General features: G+C 43.4%; 15 pseudogenes; all 15 read right to left on the bottom strand.

The window, feature by feature from the left end:
- Positions 1-1461: 1461 nt before the first annotated feature.
- On the bottom strand, positions 1462-1725 carry LOC130346339 (U2 spliceosomal RNA; annotated as a pseudogene).
- A 1466-nt stretch (positions 1726-3191) lies between these two features.
- On the bottom strand, positions 3192-3455 carry LOC130346392 (U2 spliceosomal RNA; annotated as a pseudogene).
- A 1501-nt stretch (positions 3456-4956) lies between these two features.
- On the bottom strand, positions 4957-5220 carry LOC130346350 (U2 spliceosomal RNA; annotated as a pseudogene).
- Positions 5221-6693: 1473 nt separating this feature from the next.
- Positions 6694-6957, bottom strand: LOC130346351 (U2 spliceosomal RNA; annotated as a pseudogene).
- A 1464-nt stretch (positions 6958-8421) lies between these two features.
- On the bottom strand, positions 8422-8685 carry LOC130346394 (U2 spliceosomal RNA; annotated as a pseudogene).
- Positions 8686-10168: 1483 nt separating this feature from the next.
- LOC130346395 (U2 spliceosomal RNA) lies at positions 10169-10432 on the bottom strand (annotated as a pseudogene).
- Positions 10433-11902: 1470 nt separating this feature from the next.
- LOC130346345 (U2 spliceosomal RNA) lies at positions 11903-12166 on the bottom strand (annotated as a pseudogene).
- A 1485-nt stretch (positions 12167-13651) lies between these two features.
- Positions 13652-13915, bottom strand: LOC130346396 (U2 spliceosomal RNA; annotated as a pseudogene).
- A 1477-nt stretch (positions 13916-15392) lies between these two features.
- Positions 15393-15656, bottom strand: LOC130346397 (U2 spliceosomal RNA; annotated as a pseudogene).
- A 1461-nt stretch (positions 15657-17117) lies between these two features.
- Positions 17118-17381, bottom strand: LOC130346399 (U2 spliceosomal RNA; annotated as a pseudogene).
- A 1470-nt stretch (positions 17382-18851) lies between these two features.
- LOC130346297 (U2 spliceosomal RNA) lies at positions 18852-19115 on the bottom strand (annotated as a pseudogene).
- A 1476-nt stretch (positions 19116-20591) lies between these two features.
- LOC130346346 (U2 spliceosomal RNA) lies at positions 20592-20855 on the bottom strand (annotated as a pseudogene).
- Positions 20856-22341: 1486 nt separating this feature from the next.
- Positions 22342-22605, bottom strand: LOC130346298 (U2 spliceosomal RNA; annotated as a pseudogene).
- Positions 22606-24085: 1480 nt separating this feature from the next.
- On the bottom strand, positions 24086-24349 carry LOC130346300 (U2 spliceosomal RNA; annotated as a pseudogene).
- A 1483-nt stretch (positions 24350-25832) lies between these two features.
- Positions 25833-26098, bottom strand: LOC130346328 (U2 spliceosomal RNA; annotated as a pseudogene).
- Positions 26099-26411: the final 313 nt, after the last annotated feature.

Genomic DNA, 26411 nt, shown 5'->3' on the forward strand with positions numbered 1-26411 from the left:
TCCCCTTCATGAGCACTCACATTACTCATAGGAATGGAAGGAAGGCTGGCAGCCAACCAGCCTCCCATACACTTTCTGGGTGGGTGGCAGTCAGCCAGCCATACATACATACAGCACAGGCTAAACCCACATCATCACTTAAAAAAAGGACAGGCGACCATTGCACTCTGATGGAGCATTTAGCAATGCAATCCATAGCCTGGCTTTTGCCTGAACCCCCATCACTCCTCCTCTTGCATATAAGACAATATTTCAGATCTGCATATGAAAACAACACGCCTACCTTTGTTGCACATAGCTGCCTGCCTGTCTCTAGTTACCCCACTGGCTGTAGCTGCGTCCCTTCCGACATGGAATAACACCAACTGTAACGATAAACTGAAAATTAACAGTATAAACCTGCATCATTTTGGACTCTGGTATTTGCTGAATCCGGGTGACCTGACAATCGATGGTGGTGCCGCTGGTGATTCTGGCCTTCTTGGAATCTGTTGGGCCTATGTGTTAGCTCACACATCACTTGGGTATCCATGGTAACTACCACAACATGGTCATCTGCAGTTTACATCTAGCCCGTGGCATTGAATGGCATTTTAAAAGTGCTAAGGGTCCTGGTGCAATAATCCTCCCATGAGGATCAGCCTCAACGGCTTTGTAGATTGCACTCATGTCAGCAACTCCATATACATTTTTTTTTCTTCATGCTTCTTTCTTCATCCTTTTTTCTTTCTGTCATTCAGACTTTCATTCATTCGATCTCTCTCACTCACTTGCTTTAACTCATTTGTTCTCACTCACTCACTCACTCACTCACTCAATCACTCACTCACTCATTCACTCTCACTCACTCTCACTCTCTCACTCACTCGCTCACTAAGTCAGTCTCTCTCTCTCTCTCTCTTTTTCTTTTTATATATATTTTTTTCCGTCTTCTTCTTCTTCTTCTTCTTCTTCTTCTTCTTCTTCTTCAGACCCTGTCATAGCACTAATGCCTTTCCAATACCACCAGCAGATGGAGACACTCCATTGCAACATTGGTTGTGAGCAGCAGTTTCTAAAAACAAATGCCTCATGGCGGATTTCCCATCCATCAATGGATGGTAAATTTTGTTTTTATCATTCACTGACCACAGAAACCAATGCATGGTCAAGCAACAGCAATGACACACCCTTGTGTATAGGCATGAGACCCTCATGTCATTTAACAGGATTCAGCACCACCCACAAGACAGCTACCTGTCATGTCATGTCAAACCTGCACAGGTGTGCTAGATTATTATTATTTAGTTTTATTTTATTTTTTTACACCAATCAGTGTGCAAACATGGTCATTAAAACGCTAAATGAATAGACGTTCATAAACCAGTCAGTGCAACTCATCATTTTGGTCTCCAATTCTCAAACTCAAATTCTCACCCACGGAGGATTAAATGAGAATCTTTCTTGTTTAACACTGGAATGGGGTGGTGCACTGTTCACTACCCGAAGATACTGCCACATCGGGTCAATGCATAGGGCGACAGAAGCAAGCTTCCAAATCAGCTCCCTTTCTCAAAAATCCATTTAATTTATGGTCCCCAGATAGGGAACGTATGTATCAGTATGTGCTCACAAGTCACCCAAGTGCAAGTATTCACACAAAAAAAAACGTGCCTCAGGATGCAATCTGTCGCAAGATCCTTTCTTTTTTTACACTTGATCTAAGCCAAAAGGCCTAGAGGGGATAACCGGGAAAGGGGTGGACCCAACCATGTCCCCTTCATGAGCACTCACATTACTCATAGGAATGGAAGGAAGGCTGGCAGCCAACCAGCCTCCCATACACTTTCTGGGTGGGTGGCAGTCAGCCACCCATACATACATACAGCACAGGCTAAACCCACATCATCACTTAAAAAAAGGACAGGCGACCATTGCACTCTGATGGAGCATTTAGCAATGCAATCCATAGCCTGGCTTTTGCCTGAACCCCCATCACTCCTCCTCTTGCATATAAGACAATATTTCAGATCTGCATATGAAAACAACACGCCTACCTTTGTTGCACATAGCTGCCTGCCTGTCTCTAGTTACCCCACTGGCTGTAGCTGCGTCCCTTCCGACATGGAATAACACCAACTGTAACGATAAACTGAAAATTAACAGTATAAACCTGCATCATTTTGGACTCTGGTATTTGCTGAATCCGGGTGACCTGACAATCGATGGTGGTGCCGCTGGTGATTCTGGCCTTCTTGGAATCTGTTGGGCCTATGTGTTAGCTCACACATCACTTGGGTATCCATGGTAACTACCACAACATGGTCATCTGCAGTTTACATCTAGCCCGTGGCATTGAATGGCATTTTAAAAGTGCTAAGGGTCCTGGTGCAATAATCCTCCCATGAGGATCAGCCTCAACGGCTTTGTAGATTGCACTCATGTCAGCAACTCCATATACATTTTTTTTTCTTCATGCTTCTTTCTTCATCCTTTTTTCTTTCTGTCATTCAGACTTTCATTCATTCGATCTCTCTCACTCACTTGCTTTAACTCATTTGTTCTCACTCACTCACTCACTCACTCAATCACTCACTCATTCACTCTCACTCACTCTCACTCTCTCACTCACTCGCTCACTAAGTCAGTCTCTCTCTCTCTCTCTCTTTTTCTTTTTATATATATTTTTTTCCGTCTTCTTCTTCTTCTTCTTCTTCTTCAGACCCTGTCATAGCACTAATGCCTTTCCAATACCACCAGCAGATGGAGACACTCCATTGCAACATTGGTTGTGAGCAGCAGTTTCTAAAAACAAATGCCTCATGGCGGATTTCCCATCCATCAATGGATGGTAAATTTTGTTTTTATCATTCACTGACCACAGAAACCAATGCATGGTCAAGCAACAGCAATGACACACCCTTGTGTATAGGCATGAGACCCTCATGTCATTTAACAGGATTCAGCACCACCCACAAGACAGCTACCTGTCATGTCATGTCAAACCTGCACAGGTGTGCTAGATTATTATTATTTAGTTTTATTTTATTTTTTTACACCAATCAGTGTGCAAACATGGTCATTAAAACGCTAAATGAATAGACGTTCATAAACCAGTCAGTGCAACTCATCATTTTGGTCTCCAATTCTCAAACTCAAATTCTCACCCACGGAGGATTAAATGAGAATCTTTCTTGTTTAACACTGGAATGGGGTGGTGCACTGTTCACTACCCGAAGATACTGCCACATCGGGTCAATGCATAGGGCGACAGAAGCAAGCTTCCAAATCAGCTCCCTTTCTCAAAAATCCATTTAATTTATGGTCCCCAGATAGGGAACGTATGTATCAGTATGTGCTCACAAGTCACCCAAGTGCAAGTATTCACACAAAAAAAAACGTGCCTCAGGATGCGATCTGTCGCAAGATCCTTTCTTTTTTTACACTTGATCTAAGCCAAAAGGCCTAGAGGGGATAACCGGGAAAGGGGTGGACCCAACCATGTCCCCTTCATGAGCACTCACATTACTCATAGGAATGGAAGGAAGGCTGGCAGCCAACCAGCCTCCCATACACTTTCTGGGTGGGTGGCAGTCAGCCAGCCATACATACATACAGCACAGGCTAAACCCACATCATCACTTAAAAAAAGGACAGGCGACCATTGCACTCTGATGGAGCATTTAGCAATGCAATCCATAGCCTGGCTTTTGCCTGAACCCCCATCACTCCTCCTCTTGCATATAAGACAATATTTCAGATCTGCATATGAAAACAACACGCCTACCTTTGTTGCACATAGCTGCCTGCCTGTCTCTAGTTACCCCACTGGCTGTAGCTGCGTCCCTTCCGACATGGAATAACACCAACTGTAACGATAAACTGAAAATTAACAGTATAAACCTGCATCATTTTGGACTCTGGTATTTGCTGAATCCGGGTGACCTGACAATCGATGGTGGTGCCGCTGGTGATTCTGGCCTTCTTGGAATCTGTTGGGCCTATGTGTTAGCTCACACATCACTTGGGTATCCATGGTAACTACCACAACATGGTCATCTGCAGTTTACATCTAGCCCGTGGCATTGAATGGCATTTTAAAAGTGCTAAGGGTCCTGGTGCAATAATCCTCCCATGAGGATCAGCCTCAACGGCTTTGTAGATTGCACTCATGTCAGCAACTCCATATACATTTTTTTTTCTTCATGCTTCTTTCTTCATCCTTTTTTCTTTCTGTCATTCAGACTTTCATTCATTCGATCTCTCTCACTCACTTGCTTTAACTCATTTGTTCTCACTCACTCACTCACTCACTCACTCAATCACTCACTCACTCATTCACTCTCACTCACTCTCACTCTCTCACTCACTCGCTCACTAAGTCAGTCTCTCTCTCTCTCTCTCTTTTTCTTTTTATATATATTTTTTTCCGTCTTCTTCTTCTTCTTCTTCTTCTTCTTCTTCTTCTTCTTCTTCTTCTTCTTCAGACCCTGTCATAGCACTAATGCCTTTCCAATACCACCAGCAGATGGAGACACTCCATTGCAACATTGGTTGTGAGCAGCAGTTTCTAAAAACAAATGCCTCATGGCGGATTTCCCATCCATCAATGGATGGTAAATTTTGTTTTTATCATTCACTGACCACAGAAACCAATGCATGGTCAAGCAACAGCAATGACACACCCTTGTGTATAGGCATGAGACCCTCATGTCATTTAACAGGATTCAGCACCACCCACAAGACAGCTACCTGTCATGTCATGTCAAACCTGCACAGGTGTGCTAGATTATTATTATTTAGTTTTATTTTATTTTTTTACACCAATCAGTGTGCAAACATGGTCATTAAAACGCTAAATGAATAGACGTTCATAAACCAGTCAGTGCAACTCATCATTTTGGTCTCCAATTCTCAAACTCAAATTCTCACCCACGGAGGATTAAATGAGAATCTTTCTTGTTTAACACTGGAATGGGGTGGTGCACTGTTCACTACCCGAAGATACTGCCACATCGGGTCAATGCATAGGGCGACAGAAGCAAGCTTCCAAATCAGCTCCCTTTCTCAAAAATCCATTTAATTTATGGTCCCCAGATAGGGAACGTATGTATCAGTATGTGCTCACAAGTCACCCAAGTGCAAGTATTCACACAAAAAAAAACGTGCCTCAGGATGCAATCTGTCGCAAGATCCTTTCTTTTTTTACACTTGATCTAAGCCAAAAGGCCTAGAGGGGATAACCGGGAAAGGGGTGGACCCAACCATGTCCCCTTCATGAGCACTCACATTACTCATAGGAATGGAAGGAAGGCTGGCAGCCAACCAGCCTCCCATACACTTTCTGGGTGGGTGGCAGTCAGCCACCCATACATACATACAGCACAGGCTAAACCCACATCATCACTTAAAAAAAGGACAGGCGACCATTGCACTCTGATGGAGCATTTAGCAATGCAATCCATAGCCTGGCTTTTGCCTGAACCCCCATCACTCCTCCTCTTGCATATAAGACAATATTTCAGATCTGCATATGAAAACAACACGCCTACCTTTGTTGCACATAGCTGCCTGCCTGTCTCTAGTTACCCCACTGGCTGTAGCTGCGTCCCTTCCGACATGGAATAACACCAACTGTAACGATAAACTGAAAATTAACAGTATAAACCTGCATCATTTTGGACTCTGGTATTTGCTGAATCCGGGTGACCTGACAATCGATGGTGGTGCCGCTGGTGATTCTGGCCTTCTTGGAATCTGTTGGGCCTATGTGTTAGCTCACACATCACTTGGGTATCCATGGTAACTACCACAACATGGTCATCTGCAGTTTACATCTAGCCCGTGGCATTGAATGGCATTTTAAAAGTGCTAAGGGTCCTGGTGCAATAATCCTCCCATGAGGATCAGCCTCAACGGCTTTGTAGATTGCACTCATGTCAGCAACTCCATATACATTTTTTTTTCTTCATGCTTCTTTCTTCATCCTTTTTTCTTTCTGTCATTCAGACTTTCATTCATTCGATCTCTCTCACTCACTTGCTTTAACTCATTTGTTCTCACTCACTCACTCACTCACTCACTCAATCACTCACTCATTCACTCTCACTCACTCTCACTCTCTCACTCACTCGCTCACTAAGTCAGTCTCTCTCTCTCTCTCTCTTTTTCTTTTTATATATATTTTTTTCCGTCTTCTTCTTCTTCTTCTTCTTCTTCTTCAGACCCTGTCATAGCACTAATGCCTTTCCAATACCACCAGCAGATGGAGACACTCCATTGCAACATTGGTTGTGAGCAGCAGTTTCTAAAAACAAATGCCTCATGGCGGATTTCCCATCCATCAATGGATGGTAAATTTTGTTTTTATCATTCACTGACCACAGAAACCAATGCATGGTCAAGCAACAGCAATGACACACCCTTGTGTATAGGCATGAGACCCTCATGTCATTTAACAGGATTCAGCACCACCCACAAGACAGCTACCTGTCATGTCATGTCAAACCTGCACAGGTGTGCTAGATTATTATTATTTAGTTTTATTTTATTTTTTTACACCAATCAGTGTGCAAACATGGTCATTAAAACGCTAAATGAATAGACGTTCATAAACCAGTCAGTGCAACTCATCATTTTGGTCTCCAATTCTCAAACTCAAATTCTCACCCACGGAGGATTAAATGAGAATCTTTCTTGTTTAACACTGGAATGGGGTGGTGCACTGTTCACTACCCGAAGATACTGCCACATCGGGTCAATGCATAGGGCGACAGAAGCAAGCTTCCAAATCAGCTCCCTTTCTCAAAAATCCATTTAATTTATGGTCCCCAGATAGGGAACGTATGTATCAGTATGTGCTCACAAGTCACCCAAGTGCAAGTATTCACACAAAAAAAAACGTGCCTCAGGATGCAATCTGTCGCAAGATCCTTTCTTTTTTTACACTTGATCTAAGCCAAAAGGCCTAGAGGGGATAACCGGGAAAGGGGTGGACCCAACCATGTCCCCTTCATGAGCACTCACATTACTCATAGGAATGGAAGGAAGGCTGGCAGCCAACCAGCCTCCCATACACTTTCTGGGTGGGTGGCAGTCAGCCACCCATACATACATACAGCACAGGCTAAACCCACATCATCACTTAAAAAAAGGACAGGCGACCATTGCACTCTGATGGAGCATTTAGCAATGCAATCCATAGCCTGGCTTTTGCCTGAACCCCCATCACTCCTCCTCTTGCATATAAGACAATATTTCAGATCTGCATATGAAAACAACACGCCTACCTTTGTTGCACATAGCTGCCTGCCTGTCTCTAGTTACCCCACTGGCTGTAGCTGCGTCCCTTCCGACATGGAATAACACCAACTGTAACGATAAACTGAAAATTAACAGTATAAACCTGCATCATTTTGGACTCTGGTATTTGCTGAATCCGGGTGACCTGACAATCGATGGTGGTGCCGCTGGTGATTCTGGCCTTCTTGGAATCTGTTGGGCCTATGTGTTAGCTCACACATCACTTGGGTATCCATGGTAACTACCACAACATGGTCATCTGCAGTTTACATCTAGCCCGTGGCATTGAATGGCATTTTAAAAGTGCTAAGGGTCCTGGTGCAATAATCCTCCCATGAGGATCAGCCTCAACGGCTTTGTAGATTGCACTCATGTCAGCAACTCCATATACATTTTTTTTTCTTCATGCTTCTTTCTTCATCCTTTTTTCTTTCTGTCATTCAGACTTTCATTCATTCGATCTCTCTCACTCACTTGCTTTAACTCATTTGTTCTCACTCACTCACTCACTCACTCACTCAATCACTCACTCACTCTCACTCTCTCACTCACTCGCTCACTAAGTCAGTCTCTCTCTCTCTCTCTCTCTTTTTCTTTTTATATATATTTTTTTCCGTCTTCTTCTTCTTCTTCTTCTTCTTCTTCTTCAGACCCTGTCATAGCACTAATGCCTTTCCAATACCACCAGCAGATGAAGACACTCCATTGCAACATTGGTTGTGAGCAGCAGTTTCTAAAAACAAATGCCTCATGGCGGATTTCCCATCCATCAATGGATGGTAAATTTTGTTTTTATCATTCACTGACCACAGAAACCAATGCATGGTCAAGCAACAGCAATGACACACCCTTGTGTATAGGCATGAGACCCTCATGTCATTTAACAGGATTCAGCACCACCCACAAGACAGCTACCTGTCATGTCATGTCAAACCTGCACAGGTGTGCTAGATTATTATTATTTAGTTTTATTTTATTTTTTTACACCAATCAGTGTGCAAACATGGTCATTAAAACGCTAAATGAATAGACGTTCATAAACCAGTCAGTGCAACTCATCATTTTGGTCTCCAATTCTCAAACTCAAATTCTCACCCACGGAGGATTAAATGAGAATCTTTCTTGTTTAACACTGGAATGGGGTGGTGCACTGTTCACTACCCGAAGATACTGCCACATCGGGTCAATGCATAGGGCGACAGAAGCAAGCTTCCAAATCAGCTCCCTTTCTCAAAAATCCATTTAATTTATGGTCCCCAGATAGGGAACGTATGTATCAGTATGTGCTCACAAGTCACCCAAGTGCAAGTATTCACACAAAAAAAAACGTGCCTCAGGATGCGATCTGTCGCAAGATCCTTTCTTTTTTTACACTTGATCTAAGCCAAAAGGCCTAGAGGGGATAACCGGGAAAGGGGTGGACCCAACCATGTCCCCTTCATGAGCACTCACATTACTCATAGGAATGGAAGGAAGGCTGGCAGCCAACCAGCCTCCCATACACTTTCTGGGTGGGTGGCAGTCAGCCACCCATACATACATACAGCACAGGCTAAACCCACATCATCACTTAAAAAAAGGACAGGCGACCATTGCACTCTGATGGAGCATTTAGCAATGCAATCCATAGCCTGGCTTTTGCCTGAACCCCCATCACTCCTCCTCTTGCATATAAGACAATATTTCAGATCTGCATATGAAAACAACATGCCTACCTTTGTTGCACATAGCTGCCTGCCTGTCTCTAGTTACCCCACTGGCTGTAGCTGCGTCCCTTCCGACATGGAATAACACCAACTGTAACGATAAACTGAAAATTAACAGTATAAACCTGCATCATTTTGGACTCTGGTATTTGCTGAATCCGGGTGACCTGACAATCGATGGTGGTGCCGCTGGTGATTCTGGCCTTCTTGGAATCTGTTGGGCCTATGTGTTAGCTCACACATCACTTGGGTATCCATGGTAACTACCACAACATGGTCATCTGCAGTTTACATCTAGCCCGTGGCATTGAATGGCATTTTAAAAGTGCTAAGGGTCCTGGTGCAATAATCCTCCCATGAGGATCAGCCTCAACGGCTTTGTAGATTGCACTCATGTCAGCAACTCCATATACATTTTTTTTTCTTCATGCTTCTTTCTTCATCCTTTTTTCTTTCTGTCATTCAGACTTTCATTCATTCGATCTCTCTCACTCACTTGCTTTAACTCATTTGTTCTCACTCACTCACTCACTCACTCACTCAATCACTCACTCATTCACTCTCACTCACTCTCACTCTCTCACTCACTCGCTCACTAAGTCAGTCTCTCTCTCTCTCTCTCTCTCTTTTTCTTTTTATATATATTTTTTTCCGTCTTCTTCTTCTTCTTCTTCTTCTTCTTCTTCTTCAGACCCTGTCATAGCACTAATGCCTTTCCAATACCACCAGCAGATGGAGACACTCCATTGCAACATTGGTTGTGAGCAGCAGTTTCTAAAAACAAATGCCTCATGGCGGATTTCCCATCCATCAATGGATGGTAAATTTTGTTTTTATCATTCACTGACCACAGAAACCAATGCATGGTCAAGCAACAGCAATGACACACCCTTGTGTATAGGCATGAGACCCTCATGTCATTTAACAGGATTCAGCACCACCCACAAGACAGCTACCTGTCATGTCATGTCAAACCTGCACAGGTGTGCTAGATTATTATTATTTAGTTTTATTTTATTTTTTTACACCAATCAGTGTGCAAACATGGTCATTAAAACGCTAAATGAATAGACGTTCATAAACCAGTCAGTGCAACTCATCATTTTGGTCTCCAATTCTCAAACTCAAATTCTCACCCACGGAGGATTAAATGAGAATCTTTCTTGTTTAACACTGGAATGGGGTGGTGCACTGTTCACTACCCGAAGATACTGCCACATCGGGTCAATGCATAGGGCGACAGAAGCAAGCTTCCAAATCAGCTCCCTTTCTCAAAAATCCATTTAATTTATGGTCCCCAGATAGGGAACGTATGTATCAGTATGTGCTCACAAGTCACCCAAGTGCAAGTATTCACACAAAAAAAAACGTGCCTCAGGATGCGATCTGTCGCAAGATCCTTTCTTTTTTTACACTTGATCTAAGCCAAAAGGCCTAGAGGGGATAACCGGGAAAGGGGTGGACCCAACCATGTCCCCTTCATGAGCACTCACATTACTCATAGGAATGGAAGGAAGGCTGGCAGCCAACCAGCCTCCCATACACTTTCTGGGTGGGTGGCAGTCAGCCACCCATACATACATACAGCACAGGCTAAACCCACATCATCACTTAAAAAAAGGACAGGCGACCATTGCACTCTGATGGAGCATTTAGCAATGCAATCCATAGCCTGGCTTTTGCCTGAACCCCCATCACTCCTCCTCTTGCATATAAGACAATATTTCAGATCTGCATATGAAAACAACACGCCTACCTTTGTTGCACATAGCTGCCTGCCTGTCTCTAGTTACCCCACTGGCTGTAGCTGCGTCCCTTCCGACATGGAATAACACCAACTGTAACGATAAACTGAAAATTAACAGTATAAACCTGCATCATTTTGGACTCTGGTATTTGCTGAATCCGGGTGACCTGACAATCGATGGTGGTGCCGCTGGTGATTCTGGCCTTCTTGGAATCTGTTGGGCCTATGTGTTAGCTCACACATCACTTGGGTATCCATGGTAACTACCACAACATGGTCATCTGCAGTTTACATCTAGCCCGTGGCATTGAATGGCATTTTAAAAGTGCTAAGGGTCCTGGTGCAATAATCCTCCCATGAGGATCAGCCTCAACGGCTTTGTAGATTGCACTCATGTCAGCAACTCCATATACATTTTTTTTTCTTCATGCTTCTTTCTTCATCCTTTTTTCTTTCTGTCATTCAGACTTTCATTCATTCGATCTCTCTCACTCACTTGCTTTAACTCATTTGTTCTCACTCACTCACTCACTCACTCACTCAATCACTCACTCACTCTCACTCTCTCACTCACTCGCTCACTAAGTCAGTCTCTCTCTCTCTCTCTCTCTTTTTCTTTTTATATATATTTTTTTCCGTCTTCTTCTTCTTCTTCTTCTTCTTCTTCTTCTTCTTCAGACCCTGTCATAGCACTAATGCCTTTCCAATACCACCAGCAGATGGAGACACTCCATTGCAACATTGGTTGTGAGCAGCAGTTTCTAAAAACAAATGCCTCATGGCGGATTTCCCATCCATCAATGGATGGTAAATTTTGTTTTTATCATTCACTGACCACAGAAACCAATGCATGGTCAAGCAACAGCAATGACACACCCTTGTGTATAGGCATGAGACCCTCATGTCATTTAACAGGATTCAGCACCACCCACAAGACAGCTACCTGTCATGTCATGTCAAACCTGCACAGGTGTGCTAGATTATTATTATTTAGTTTTATTTTATTTTTTTACACCAATCAGTGTGCAAACATGGTCATTAAAACGCTAAATGAATAGACGTTCATAAACCAGTCAGTGCAACTCATCATTTTGGTCTCCAATTCTCAAACTCAAATTCTCACCCACGGAGGATTAAATGAGAATCTTTCTTGTTTAACACTGGAATGGGGTGGTGCACTGTTCACTACCCGAAGATACTGCCACATCGGGTCAATGCATAGGGCGACAGAAGCAAGCTTCCAAATCAGCTCCCTTTCTCAAAAATCCATTTAATTTATGGTCCCCAGATAGGGAACGTATGTATCAGTATGTGCTCACAAGTCACCCAAGTGCAAGTATTCACACAAAAAAAAACGTGCCTCAGGATGCGATCTGTCGCAAGATCCTTTCTTTTTTTACACTTGCTCTAAGCCAAAAGGCCTAGAGGGGATAACCGGGAAAGGGGTGGACCCAACCATGTCCCCTTCATGAGCACTCACATTACTCATAGGAATGGAAGGAAGGCTGGCAGCCAACCAGCCTCCCATACACTTTCTGGGTGGGTGGCAGTCAGCCACCCATACATACATACAGCACAGGCTAAACCCACATCATCACTTAAAAAAAGGACAGGCGACCATTGCACTCTGATGGAGCATTTAGCAATGCAATCCATAGCCTGGCTTTTGCCTGAACCCCCATCACTCCTCCTCTTGCATATAAGACAATATTTCAGATCTGCATATGAAAACAACACGCCTACCTTTGTTGCACATAGCTGCCTGCCTGTCTCTAGTTACCCCACTGGCTGTAGCTGCGTCCCTTCCGACATGGAATAACACCAACTGTAACGATAAACTGAAAATTAACAGTATAAACCTGCATCATTTTGGACTCTGGTATTTGCTGAATCCGGGTGACCTGACAATCGATGGTGGTGCCGCTGGTGATTCTGGCCTTCTTGGAATCTGTTGGGCCTATGTGTTAGCTCACACATCACTTGGGTATCCATGGTAACTACCACAACATGGTCATCTGCAGTTTACATCTAGCCCGTGGCATTGAATGGCATTTTAAAAGTGCTAAGGGTCCTGGTGCAATAATCCTCCCATGAGGATCAGCCTCAACGGCTTTGTAGATTGCACTCATGTCAGCAACTCCATATACATTTTTTTTTCTTCATGCTTCTTTCTTCATCCTTTTTTCTTTCTGTCATTCAGACTTTCATTCATTCGATCTCTCTCACTCACTTGCTTTAACTCATTTGTTCTCACTCACTCACTCACTCACTCACTCAATCACTCACTCATTCACTCTCACTCACTCTCACTCTCTCACTCACTCGCTCACTAAGTCAGTCTCTCTCTCTCTCTCTCTTTTTCTTTTTATATATATTTTTTTCCGTCTTCTTCTTCTTCTTCTTCTTCTTCTTCTTCTTCTTCTTCAGACCCTGTCATAGCACTAATGCCTTTCCAATACCACCAGCAGATGGAGACACTCCATTGCAACATTGGTTGTGAGCAGCAGTTTCTAAAAACAAATGCCTCATGGCGGATTTCCCATCCATCAATGGATGGTAAATTTTGTTTTTATCATTCACTGACCACAGAAACCAATGCATGGTCAAGCAACAGCAATGACACACCCTTGTGTATAGGCATGAGACCCTCATGTCATTTAACAGGATTCAGCACCACCCACAAGACAGCTACCTGTCATGTCATGTCAAACCTGCACAGGTGTGCTAGATTATTATTATTTAGTTTTATTTTATTTTTTTACACCAATCAGTGTGCAAACATGGTCATTAAAACGCTAAATGAATAGACGTTCATAAACCAGTCAGTGCAACTCATCATTTTGGTCTCCAATTCTCAAACTCAAATTCTCACCCACGGAGGATTAAATGAGAATCTTTCTTGTTTAACACTGGAATAGGGTGGTGCACTGTTCACTACCCGAAGATACTGCCACATCGGGTCAATGCATAGGGCGACAGAAGCAAGCTTCCAAATCAGCTCCCTTTCTCAAAAATCCATTTAATTTATGGTCCCCAGATAGGGAACGTATGTATCAGTATGTGCTCACAAGTCACCCAAGTGCAAGTATTCACACAAAAAAAAACGTGCCTCAGGATGCGATCTGTCGCAAGATCCTTTCTTTTTTTACACTTGATCTAAGCCAAAAGGCCTAGAGGGGATAACCGGGAAAGGGGTGGACCCAACCATGTCCCCTTCATGAGCACTCACATTACTCATAGGAATGGAAGGAAGGCTGGCAGCCAACCAGCCTCCCATACACTTTCTGGGTGGGTGGCAGTCAGCCACCCATACATACATACAGCACAGGCTAAACCCACATCATCACTTAAAAAAAGGACAGGCGACCATTGCACTCTGATGGAGCATTTAGCAATGCAATCCATAGCCTGGCTTTTGCCTGAACCCCCATCACTCCTCCTCTTGCATATAAGACAATATTTCAGATCTGCATATGAAAACAACACGCCTACCTTTGTTGCACATAGCTGCCTGCCTGTCTCTAGTTGCCCCACTGGCTGTAGCTGCGTCCCTTCCGACATGGAATAACACCAACTGTAACGATAAACTGAAAATTAACAGTATAAACCTGCATCATTTTGGACTCTGGTATTTGCTGAATCCGGGTGACCTGACAATCGATGGTGGTGCCGCTGGTGATTCTGGCCTTCTTGGAATCTGTTGGGCCTATGTGTTAGCTCACACATCACTTGGGTATCCATGGTAACTACCACAACATGGTCATCTGCAGTTTACATCTAGCCCGTGGCATTGAATGGCATTTTAAAAGTGCTAAGGGTCCTGGTGCAATAATCCTCCCATGAGGATCAGCCTCAACGGCTTTGTAGATTGCACTCATGTCAGCAACTCCATATACATTTTTTTTTCTTCATGCTTCTTTCTTCATCCTTTTTTCTTTCTGTCATTCAGACTTTCATTCATTCGATCTCTCTCACTCACTTGCTTTAACTCATTTGTTCTCACTCACTCACTCACTCACTCACTCAATCACTCACTCACTCATTCACTCTCACTCACTCTCACTCTCTCACTCACTCGCTCACTAAGTCAGTCTCTCTCTCTCTCTCTCTTTTTCTTTTTATATATATTTTTTTCCGTCTTCTTCTTCTTCTTCTTCTTCTTCTTCAGACCCTGTCATAGCACTAATGCCTTTCCAATACCACCAGCAGATGGAGACACTCCATTGCAACATTGGTTGTGAGCAGCAGTTTCTAAAAACAAATGCCTCATGGCGGATTTCCCATCCATCAATGGATGGTAAATTTTGTTTTTATCATTCACTGACCACAGAAACCAATGCATGGTCAAGCAACAGCAATGACACACCCTTGTGTATAGGCATGAGACCCTCATGTCATTTAACAGGATTCAGCACCACCCACAAGACAGCTACCTGTCATGTCATGTCAAACCTGCACAGGTGTGCTAGATTATTATTATTTAGTTTTATTTTATTTTTTTACACCAATCAGTGTGCAAACATGGTCATTAAAACGCTAAATGAATAGACGTTCATAAACCAGTCAGTGCAACTCATCATTTTGGTCTCCAATTCTCAAACTCAAATTCTCACCCACGGAGGATTAAATGAGAATCTTTCTTGTTTAACACTGGAATGGGGTGGTGCACTGTTCACTACCCGAAGATACTGCCACATCGGGTCAATGCATAGGGCGACAGAAGCAAGCTTCCAAATCAGCTCCCTTTCTCAAAAATCCATTTAATTTATGGTCCCCAGATAGGGAACGTATGTATCAGTATGTGCTCACAAGTCACCCAAGTGCAAGTATTCACACAAAAAAAAACGTGCCTCAGGATGCGATCTGTCGCAAGATCCTTTCTTTTTTTACACTTGATCTAAGCCAAAAGGCCTAGAGGGGATAACCGGGAAAGGGGTGGACCCAACCATGTCCCCTTCATGAGCACTCACATTACTCATAGGAATGGAAGGAAGGCTGGCAGCCAACCAGCCTCCCATACACTTTCTGGGTGGGTGGCAGTCAGCCACCCATACATACATACAGCACAGGCTAAACCCACATCATCACTTAAAAAAAGGACAGGCAACCATTGCACTCTGATGGAGCATTTAGCAATGCAATCCATAGCCTGGCTTTTGCCTGAACCCCCATCACTCCTCCTCTTGCATATAAGACAATATTTCAGATCTGCATATGAAAACAACACGCCTACCTTTGTTGCACATAGCTGCCTGCCTGTCTCTAGTTACCCCACTGGCTGTAGCTGCGTCCCTTCCGACATGGAATAACACCAACTGTAACGATAAACTGAAAATTAACAGTATAAACCTGCATCATTTTGGACTCTGGTATTTGCTGAATCCGGGTGACCTGACAATCGATGGTGGTGCCGCTGGTGATTCTGGCCTTCTTGGAATCTGTTGGGCCTATGTGTTAGCTCACACATCACTTGGGTATCCATGGTAACTACCACAACATGGTCATCTGCAGTTTACATCTAGCCCGTGGCATTGAATGGCATTTTAAAAGTGCTAAGGGTCCTGGTGCAATAATCCTCCCATGAGGATCAGCCTCAACGGCTTTGTAGATTGCACTCATGTCAGCAACTCCATATACATTTTTTTTTCTTCATGCTTCTTTCTTCATCCTTTTTTCTTTCTGTCATTCAGACTTTCATTCATTCGATCTCTCTCACTCACTTGCTTTAACTCATTTGTTCTCACTCACTCACTCACTCACTCAATCACTCACTCACTCACTCTCACTCTCTCACTCACTCGCTCACTAAGTCAGTCTCTCTCTCTCTCTCTCTCTTTTTCTTTTTATATATATTTTTTTCCGTCTTCTTCTTCTTCTTCTTCTTCTTCTTCAGACCCTGTCATAGCACTAATGCCTTTCCAATACCACCAGCAGATGGAGACACTCCATTGCAACATTGGTTGTGAGCAGCAGTTTCTAAAAACAAATGCCTCATGGCGGATTTCCCATCCATCAATGGATGGTAAATTTTGTTTTTATCATTCACTGACCACAGAAACCAATGCATGGTCAAGCAACAGCAATGACACACCCTTGTGTATAGGCATGAGACCCTCATGTCATTTAACAGGATTCAGCACCACCCACAAGACAGCTACCTGTCATGTCATGTCAAACCTGCACAGGTGTGCTAGATTATTATTATTTAGTTTTATTTTATTTTTTTACACCAATCAGTGTGCAAACATGGTCATTAAAACGCTAAATGAATAGACGTTCATAAACCAGTCAGTGCAACTCATCATTTTGGTCTCCAATTCTCAAACTCAAATTCTCACCCACGGAGGATTAAATGAGAATCTTTCTTGTTTAACACTGGAATGGGGTGGTGCACTGTTCACTACCCGAAGATACTGCCACATCGGGTCAATGCATAGGGCGACAGAAGCAAGCTTCCAAATCAGCTCCCTTTCTCAAAAATCCATTTAATTTATGGTCCCCAGATAGGGAACGTATGTATCAGTATGTGCTCACAAGTCACCCAAGTGCAAGTATTCACACAAAAAAAAACGTGCCTCAGGATGCGATCTGTCGCAAGATCCTTTCTTTTTTTACACTTGATCTAAGCCAAAAGGCCTAGAGGGGATAACCGGGAAAGGGGTGGACCCAACCATGTCCCCTTCATGAGCACTCACATTACTCATAGGAATGGAAGGAAGGCTGGCAGCCAACCAGCCTCCCATACACTTTCTGGGTGGGTGGCAGTCAGCCACCCATACATACATACAGCACAGGCTAAACCCACATCATCACTTAAAAAAAGGACAGGCGACCATTGCACTCTGATGGAGCATTTAGCAATGCAATCCATAGCCTGGCTTTTGCCTGAACCCCCATCACTCCTCCTCTTGCATATAAGACAATATTTCAGATCTGCATATGAAAACAACACGCCTACCTTTGTTGCACATAGCTGCCTGCCTGTCTCTAGTTACCCCACTGGCTGTAGCTGCGTCCCTTCCGACATGGAATAACACCAACTGTAACGATAAACTGAAAATTAACAGTATAAACCTGCATCATTTTGGACTCTGGTATTTGCTGAATCCGGGTGACCTGACAATCGATGGTGGTGCCGCTGGTGATTCTGGCCTTCTTGGAATCTGTTGGGCCTATGTGTTAGCTCACACATCACTTGGGTATCCATGGTAACTACCACAACATGGTCATCTGCAGTTTACATCTAGCCCGTGGCATTGAATGGCATTTTAAAAGTGCTAAGGGTCCTGGTGCAATAATCCTCCCATGAGGATCAGCCTCAACGGCTTTGTAGATTGCACTCATGTCAGCAACTCCATATACATTTTTTTTTCTTCATGCTTCTTTCTTCATCCTTTTTTCTTTCTGTCATTCAGACTTTCATTCATTCGATCTCTCTCACTCACTTGCTTTAACTCATTTGTTCTCACTCACTCACTCACTCACTCAATCACTCACTCACTCATTCACTCTCACTCACTCTCACTCTCTCACTCACTCGCTCACTAAGTCAGTCTCTCTCTCTCTCTCTCTTTTTCTTTTTATATATATTTTTTTCCGTCTTCTTCTTCTTCTTCTTCTTCTTCAGACCCTGTCATAGCACTAATGCCTTTCCAATACCACCAGCAGATGGAGACACTCCATTGCAACATTGGTTGTGAGCAGCAGTTTCTAAAAACAAATGCCTCATGGCGGATTTCCCATCCATCAATGGATGGTAAATTTTGTTTTTATCATTCACTGACCACAGAAACCAATGCATGGTCAAGCAACAGCAATGACACACCCTTGTGTATAGGCATGAGACCCTCATGTCATTTAACAGGATTCAGCACCACCCACAAGACAGCTACCTGTCATGTCATGTCAAACCTGCACAGGTGTGCTAGATTATTATTATTTAGTTTTATTTTATTTTTTTACACCAATCAGTGTGCAAACATGGTCATTAAAACGCTAAATGAATAGACGTTCATAAACCAGTCAGTGCAACTCATCATTTTGGTCTCCAATTCTCAAACTCAAATTCTCACCCACGGAGGATTAAATGAGAATCTTTCTTGTTTAACACTGGAATGGGGTGGTGCACTGTTCACTACCCGAAGATACTGCCACATCGGGTCAATGCATAGGGCGACAGAAGCAAGCTTCCAAATCAGCTCCCTTTCTCAAAAATCCATTTAATTTATGGTCCCCAGATAGGGAACGTATGTATCAGTATGTGCTCACAAGTCACCCAAGTGCAAGTATTCACACAAAAAAAAACGTGCCTCAGGATGCGATCTGTCGCAAGATCCTTTCTTTTTTTACACTTGATCTAAGCCAAAAGGCCTAGAGGGGATAACCGGGAAAGGGGTGGACCCAACCATGTCCCCTTCATGAGCACTCACATTACTCATAGGAATGGAAGGAAGGCTGGCAGCCAACCAGCCTCCCATACACTTTCTGGGTGGGTGGCAGTCAGCCACCCATACATACATACAGCACAGGCTAAACCCACATCATCACTTAAAAAAAGGACAGGCGACCATTGCACTCTGATGGAGCATTTAGCAATGCAATCCATAGCCTGGCTTTTGCCTGAACCCCCATCACTCCTCCTCTTGCATATAAGACAATATTTCAGATCTGCATATGAAAACAACACGCCTACCTTTGTTGCACATAGCTGCCTGCCTGTCTCTAGTTACCCCACTGGCTGTAGCTGCGTCCCTTCCGACATGGAATAACACCAACTGTAACGATAAACTGAAAATTAACAGTATAAACCTGCATCATTTTGGACTCTGGTATTTGCTGAATCCGGGTGACCTGACAATCGATGGTGGTGCCGCTGGTGATTCTGGCCTTCTTGGAATCTGTTGGGCCTATGTGTTAGCTCACACATCACTTGGGTATCCATGGTAACTACCACAACATGGTCATCTGCAGTTTACATCTAGCCCGTGGCATTGAATGGCATTTTAAAAGTGCTAAGGGTCCTGGTGCAATAATCCTCCCATGAGGATCAGCCTCAACGGCTTTGTAGATTGCACTCATGTCAGCAACTCCATATACATTTTTTTTTCTTCATGCTTCTTTCTTCATCCTTTTTTCTTTCTGTCATTCAGACTTTCATTCATTCGATCTCTCTCACTCACTTGCTTTAACTCATTTGTTCTCACTCACTCACTCACTCACTCAATCACTCACTCACTCATTCACTCTCACTCACTCTCACTCTCTCACTCACTCGCTCACTAAGTCAGTCTCTCTCTCTCTCTCTCTTTTTCTTTTTATATATATTTTTTTCCGTCTTCTTCTTCTTCTTCTTCTTCTTCTTCTTCAGACCCTGTCATAGCACTAATGCCTTTCCAATACCACCAGCAGATGGAGACACTCCATTGCAACATTGGTTGTGAGCAGCAGTTTCTAAAAACAAATGCCTCATGGCGGATTTCCCATCCATCAATGGATGGTAAATTTTGTTTTTATCATTCACTGACCACAGAAACCAATGCATGGTCAAGCAACAGCAATGACACACCCTTGTGTATAGGCATGAGACCCTCATGTCATTTAACAGGATTCAGCACCACCCACAAGACAGCTACCTGTCATGTCATGTCAAACCTGCACAGGTGTGCTAGATTATTATTATTTAGTTTTATTTTATTTTTTTACACCAATCAGTGTGCAAACATGGTCATTAAAACGCTAAATGAATAGACGTTCATAAACCAGTCAGTGCAACTCATCATTTTGGTCTCCAATTCTCAAACTCAAATTCTCACCCACGGAGGATTAAATGAGAATCTTTCTTGTTTAACACTGGAATGGGGTGGTGCACTGTTCACTACCCGAAGATACTGCCACATCGGGTCAATGCATAGGGCGACAGAAGCAAGCTTCCAAATCAGCTCCCTTTCTCAAAAATCCATTTAATTTATGGTCCCCAGATAGGGAACGTATGTATCAGTATGTGCTCACAAGTCACCCAAGTGCAAGTATTCACACAAAAAAAAACGTGCCTCAGGATGCGATCTGTCGCAAGATCCTTTCTTTTTTTACACTTGATCTAAGCCAAAAGGCCTAAAGGGGATAACCGGGAAAGGGGTGGACCCAACCATGTCCCCTTCATGAGCACTCACATTACTCATAGGAATGGAAGGAAGGCTGGCAGCCAACCAGCCTCCCATACACTTTCTGGGTGGGTGGCAGTCAGCCACCCATACATACATACAGCACAGGCTAAACCCACATCATCACTTAAAAAAAGGACAGGCGACCATTGCACTCTGATGGAGCATTTAGCAATGCAATCCATAGCCTGGCTTTTGCCTGAACCCCCATCACTCCTCCTCTTGCATATAAGACAATATTTCAGATCTGCATATGAAAACAACACGCCTACCTTTGTTGCACATAGCTGCCTGCCTGTCTCTAGTTACCCCACTGGCTGTAGCTGCGTCCCTTCCGACATGGAATAACACCAACTGTAACGATAAACTGAAAATTAACAGTATAAACCTGCATCATTTTGGACTCTGGTATTTGCTGAATCCGGGTGACCTGACAATCGATGGTGGTGCCGCTGGTGATTCTGGCCTTCTTGGAATCTGTTGGGCCTATGTGTTAGCTCACACATCACTTGGGTATCCATGGTAACTACCACAACATGGTCATCTGCAGTTTACATCTAGCCCGTGGCATTGAATGGCATTTTAAAAGTGTTAAGGGTCCTGGTGCACTAATCCTCCCATGAGGATCAGCCTCAACGGCTTTGTAGATTGCACTCATGTCAGCAACTCCATATACATTTTTTTTTCTTCATGCTTCTTTCTTCATCCTTTTTTCTTTCTGTCATTCAGACTTTCATTCATTCGATCTCTCTCACTCACTTGCTTTAACTCATTTGTTCTCACTCACTCACTCACTCACTCACTCAATCACTCACTCACTCATTCACTCTCACTCACTCTCACTCTCTCACTCACTCGCTCACTAAGTCAGTCTCTCTCTCTCTCTCTCTTTTTCTTTTTATATATATTTTTTTCCGTCTTCTTCTTCTTCTTCTTCTTCTTCTTCTTCTTCTTCAGACCCTGTCATAGCACTAATGCCTTTCCAATACCACCAGCAGATGGAGACACTCCATTGCAACATTGGTTGTGAGCAGCAGTTTCTAAAAACAAATGCCTCATGGCGGATTTCCCATCCATCAATGGATGGTAAATTTTGTTTTTATCATTCACTGACCACAGAAACCAATGCATGGTCAAGCAACAGCAATGACACACCCTTGTGTATAGGCATGAGACCCTCATGTCATTTAACAGGATTCAGCACCACCCACAAGACAGCTACCTGTCATGTCATGTCAAACCTGCACAGGTGTGCTAGATTATTATTATTTAGTTTTATTTTATTTTTTTACACCAATCAGTGTGCAAACATGGTCATTAAAACGCTAAATGAATAGACGTTCATAAACCAGTCAGTGCAACTCATCATTTTGGTCTCCAATTCTCAAACTCAAATTCTCACCCACGGAGGATTAAATGAGAATCTTTCTTGTTTAACACTGGAATGGGGTGGTGCACTGTTCACTACCCGAAGATACTGCCACATCGGGTCAATGCATAGGGCGACAGAAGCAAGCTTCCAAATCAGCTCCCTTTCTCAAAAATCCATTTAATTTATGGTCCCCAGATAGGGAACGTATGTATCAGTATGTGCTCACAAGTCACCCAAGTGCAAGTATTCACACAAAAAAAAACGTGCCTCAGGATGCGATCTGTCGCAAGATCCTTTCTTTTTTTACACTTGATCTAAGCCAAAAGGCCTAGAGGGGATAACCGGGAAAGGGGTGGACCCAACCATGTCCCCTTCATGAGCACTCACATTACTCATAGGAATGGAAGGAAGGCTGGCAGCCAACCAGCCTCCCATACACTTTCTGGGTGGGTGGCAGTCAGCCACCCATACATACATACAGCACAGGCTAAACCCACATCATCACTTAAAAAAAGGACAGGCGACCATTGCACTCTGATGGAGCATTTAGCAATGCAATCCATAGCCTGGCTTTTGCCTGAACCCCCATCACTCCTCCTCTTGCATATAAGACAATATTTCAGATCTGCATATGAAAACAACACGCCTACCTTTGTTGCACATAGCTGCCTGCCTGTCTCTAGTTACCCCACTGGCTGTAGCTGCGTCCCTTCCGACATGGAATAACACCAACTGTAACGATAAACTGAAAATTAACAGTATAAATCTGCATCATTTTGGACTCTGGTATTTGCTGAATCCGGGTGACCTGACAATCGATGGTGGTGCCGCTGGTGATTCTGGCCTTCTTGGAATCTGTTGGGCCTATGTGTTAGCTCACACATCACTTGGGTATCCATGGTAACTACCACAACATGGTCATCTGCAGTTTACATCTAGCCCGTGGCATTGAATGGCATTTTAAAAGTGCTAAGGGTCCTGGTGCAATAATCCTCCCATGAGGATCAGCCTCAACGGCTTTGTAGATTGCACTCATGTCAGCAACTCCATATACATTTTTTTTTCTTCATGCTTCTTTCTTCATCCTTTTTTCTTTCTGTCATTCAGACTTTCATTCATTCGATCTCTCTCACTCACTTGCTTTAACTCATTTGTTCTCACTCACTCACTCACTCACTCACTCAATCACTCACTCACTCATTCACTCTCACTCACTCTCACTCTCTCACTCACTCGCTCACTAAGTCAGTCTCTCTCTCTCTCTCTCTTTTTCTTTTTATATATATTTTTTTCCGTCTTCTTCTTCTTCTTCTTCTTCTTCTTCTTCAGACCCTGTCATAGCACTAATGCCTTTCCAATACCACCAGCAGATGGAGACACTCCATTGCAACATTGGTTGTGAGCAGCAGTTTCTAAAAACAAATGCCTCATGGCGGATTTCCCATCCATCAATGGATGGTAAATTTTGTTTTTATCATTCACTGACCACAGAAACCAATGCATGGTCAAGCAACAGCAATGACACACCCTTGTGTATAGGCATGAGACCCTCATGTCATTTAACAGGATTCAGCACCACCCACAAGACAGCTACCTGTCATGTCATGTCAAACCTGCACAGGTGTGCTAGATTATTATTATTTAGTTTTATTTTATTTTTTTACACCAATCAGTGTGCAAACATGGTCATTAAAACGCTAAATGAATAGACGTTCATAAACCAGTCAGTGCAACTCATCATTTTGGTCTCCAATTCTCAAACTCAAATTCTCACCCACGGAGGATTAAATGAGAATCTTTCTTGTTTAACACTGGAATGGGGTGGTGCACTGTTCACTACCCGAAGATACTGCCACATCGGGTCAATGCATAGGGCGACAGAAGCAAGCTTCCAAATCAGCTCCCTTTCTCAAAAATCCATTTAATTTATGGTCCCCAGATAGGGAACGTATGTATCAGTATGTGCTCACAAGTCACCCAAGTGCAAGTATTCACACAAAAAAAAACGTGCCTCAGGATGCGATCTGTCGCAAGATCCTTTCTTTTTTTACACTTGATCTAAGCCAAAAGGCCTAGAGGGGATAACCGGGAAAGGGGTGGACCCAACCATGTCCCCTTCATGAGCACTCACATTACTCATAGGAATGGAAGGAAGGCTGGCAGCCAACCAGCCTCCCATACACTTTCTGGGTGGGTGGCAGTCAGCCACCCATACATACATACAGCACAGGCTAAACCCACATCATCACTTAAAAAAAGGACAGGCGACCATTGCACTCTGATGGAGCATTTAGCAATGCAATCCATAGCCTGGCTTTTGCCTGAACCCCCATCACTCCTCCTCTTGCATATAAGACAATATTTCAGATCTGCATATGAAAACAACACGCCTACCTTTGTTGCACATAGCTGCCTGCCTGTCTCTAGTTACCCCACTGGCTGTAGCTGCGTCCCTTCCGACATGGAATAACACCAACTGTAACGATAAACTGAAAATTAACAGTATAAACCTGCATCATTTTGGACTCTGGTATTTGCTGAATCCGGGTGACCTGACAATCGATGGTGGTGCCGCTGGTGATTCTGGCCTTCTTGGAATCTGTTGGGCCTATGTGTTAGCTCACACATCACTTGGGTATCCATGGTAACTACCACAACATGGTCATCTGCAGTTTACATCTAGCCCGTGGCATTGAATGGCATTTTAAAAGTGCTAAGGGTCCTGGTGCAATAATCCTCCCATGAGGATCAGCCTCAACGGCTTTGTAGATTGCACTCATGTCAGCAACTCCATATACATTTTTTTTTCTTCATGCTTCTTTCTTCATCCTTTTTTCTTTCTGTCATTCAGACTTTCATTCATTCGATCTCTCTCACTCACTTGCTTTAACTCATTTGTTCTCACTCACTCACTCACTCACTCACTCAATCACTCACTCACTCATTCACTCTCACTCACTCTCACTCTCTCACTCACTCGCTCACTAAGTCAGTCTCTCTCTCTCTCTCTCTTTTTCTTTTTATATATATTTTTTTCCGTCTTCTTCTTCTTCTTCTTCTTCTTCTTCTTCTTCAGACCCTGTCATAGCACTAATGCCTTTCCAATACCACCAGCAGATGGAGACACTCCATTGCAACATTGGTTGTGAGCAGCAGTTTCTAAAAACAAATGCCTCATGGCGGATTTCCCATCCATCAATGGATGGTAAATTTTGTTTTTATCATTCACTGACCACAGAAACCAATGCATGGTCAAGCAACAGCAATGACACACCCTTGTGTATAGGCATGAGACCCTCATGTCATTTAACAGGATTCAGCACCACCCACAAGACAGCTACCTGTCATGTCATGTCAAACCTGCACAGGTGTGCTAGATTATTATTATTTAGTTTTATTTTATTTTTTTACACCAATCAGTGTGCAAACATGGTCATTAAAACGCTAAATGAATAGACGTTCATAAACCAGTCAGTGCAACTCATCATTTTGGTCTCCAATTCTCAAACTCAAATTCTCACCCACGGAGGATTAAATGAGAATCTTTCTTGTTTAACACTGGAATGGGGTGGTGCACTGTTCACTACCCGAAGATACTGCCACATCGGGTCAATGCATAGGGCGACAGAAGCAAGCTTCCAAATCAGCTCCCTTTCTCAAAAATCCATTTAATTTATGGTCCCCAGATAGGGAACGTATGTATCAGTATGTGCTCACAAGTCACCCAAGTGCAAGTATTCACACAAAAAAAAAAACGTGCCTCAGGATGCGATCTGTCGCAAGATCCTTTCTTTTTTTACACTTGATCTAAGCCAAAAGGCCTAGAGGGGATAACCGGGAAAGGGGTGGACCCAACCATGTCCCCTTCATGAGCACTCACATTACTCATAGGAATGGAAGGAAGGCTGGCAGCCAACCAGCCTCCCATAGACTTTCTGGGTGGGTGGCAGTCAGCCACCCATACATACATACAGCACAGGCTAAACCCACATCATCACTTAAAAAAAGGACAGGCGACCATTGCACTCTGATGGAGCATTTAGCAATGCAATCCATAGCCTGGCTTTTGCCTGAACCCCCATCACTCCTCCTCTTGCATATAAGACAATATTTCAGATCTGCATATGAAAACAACACGCCTACCT

This window comes from Hyla sarda, unplaced genomic scaffold, assembly GCF_029499605.1.
Source record: "Hyla sarda isolate aHylSar1 unplaced genomic scaffold, aHylSar1.hap1 scaffold_784, whole genome shotgun sequence".
Classification (NCBI taxonomy): Eukaryota; Metazoa; Chordata; class Amphibia; order Anura; family Hylidae; genus Hyla; species Hyla sarda.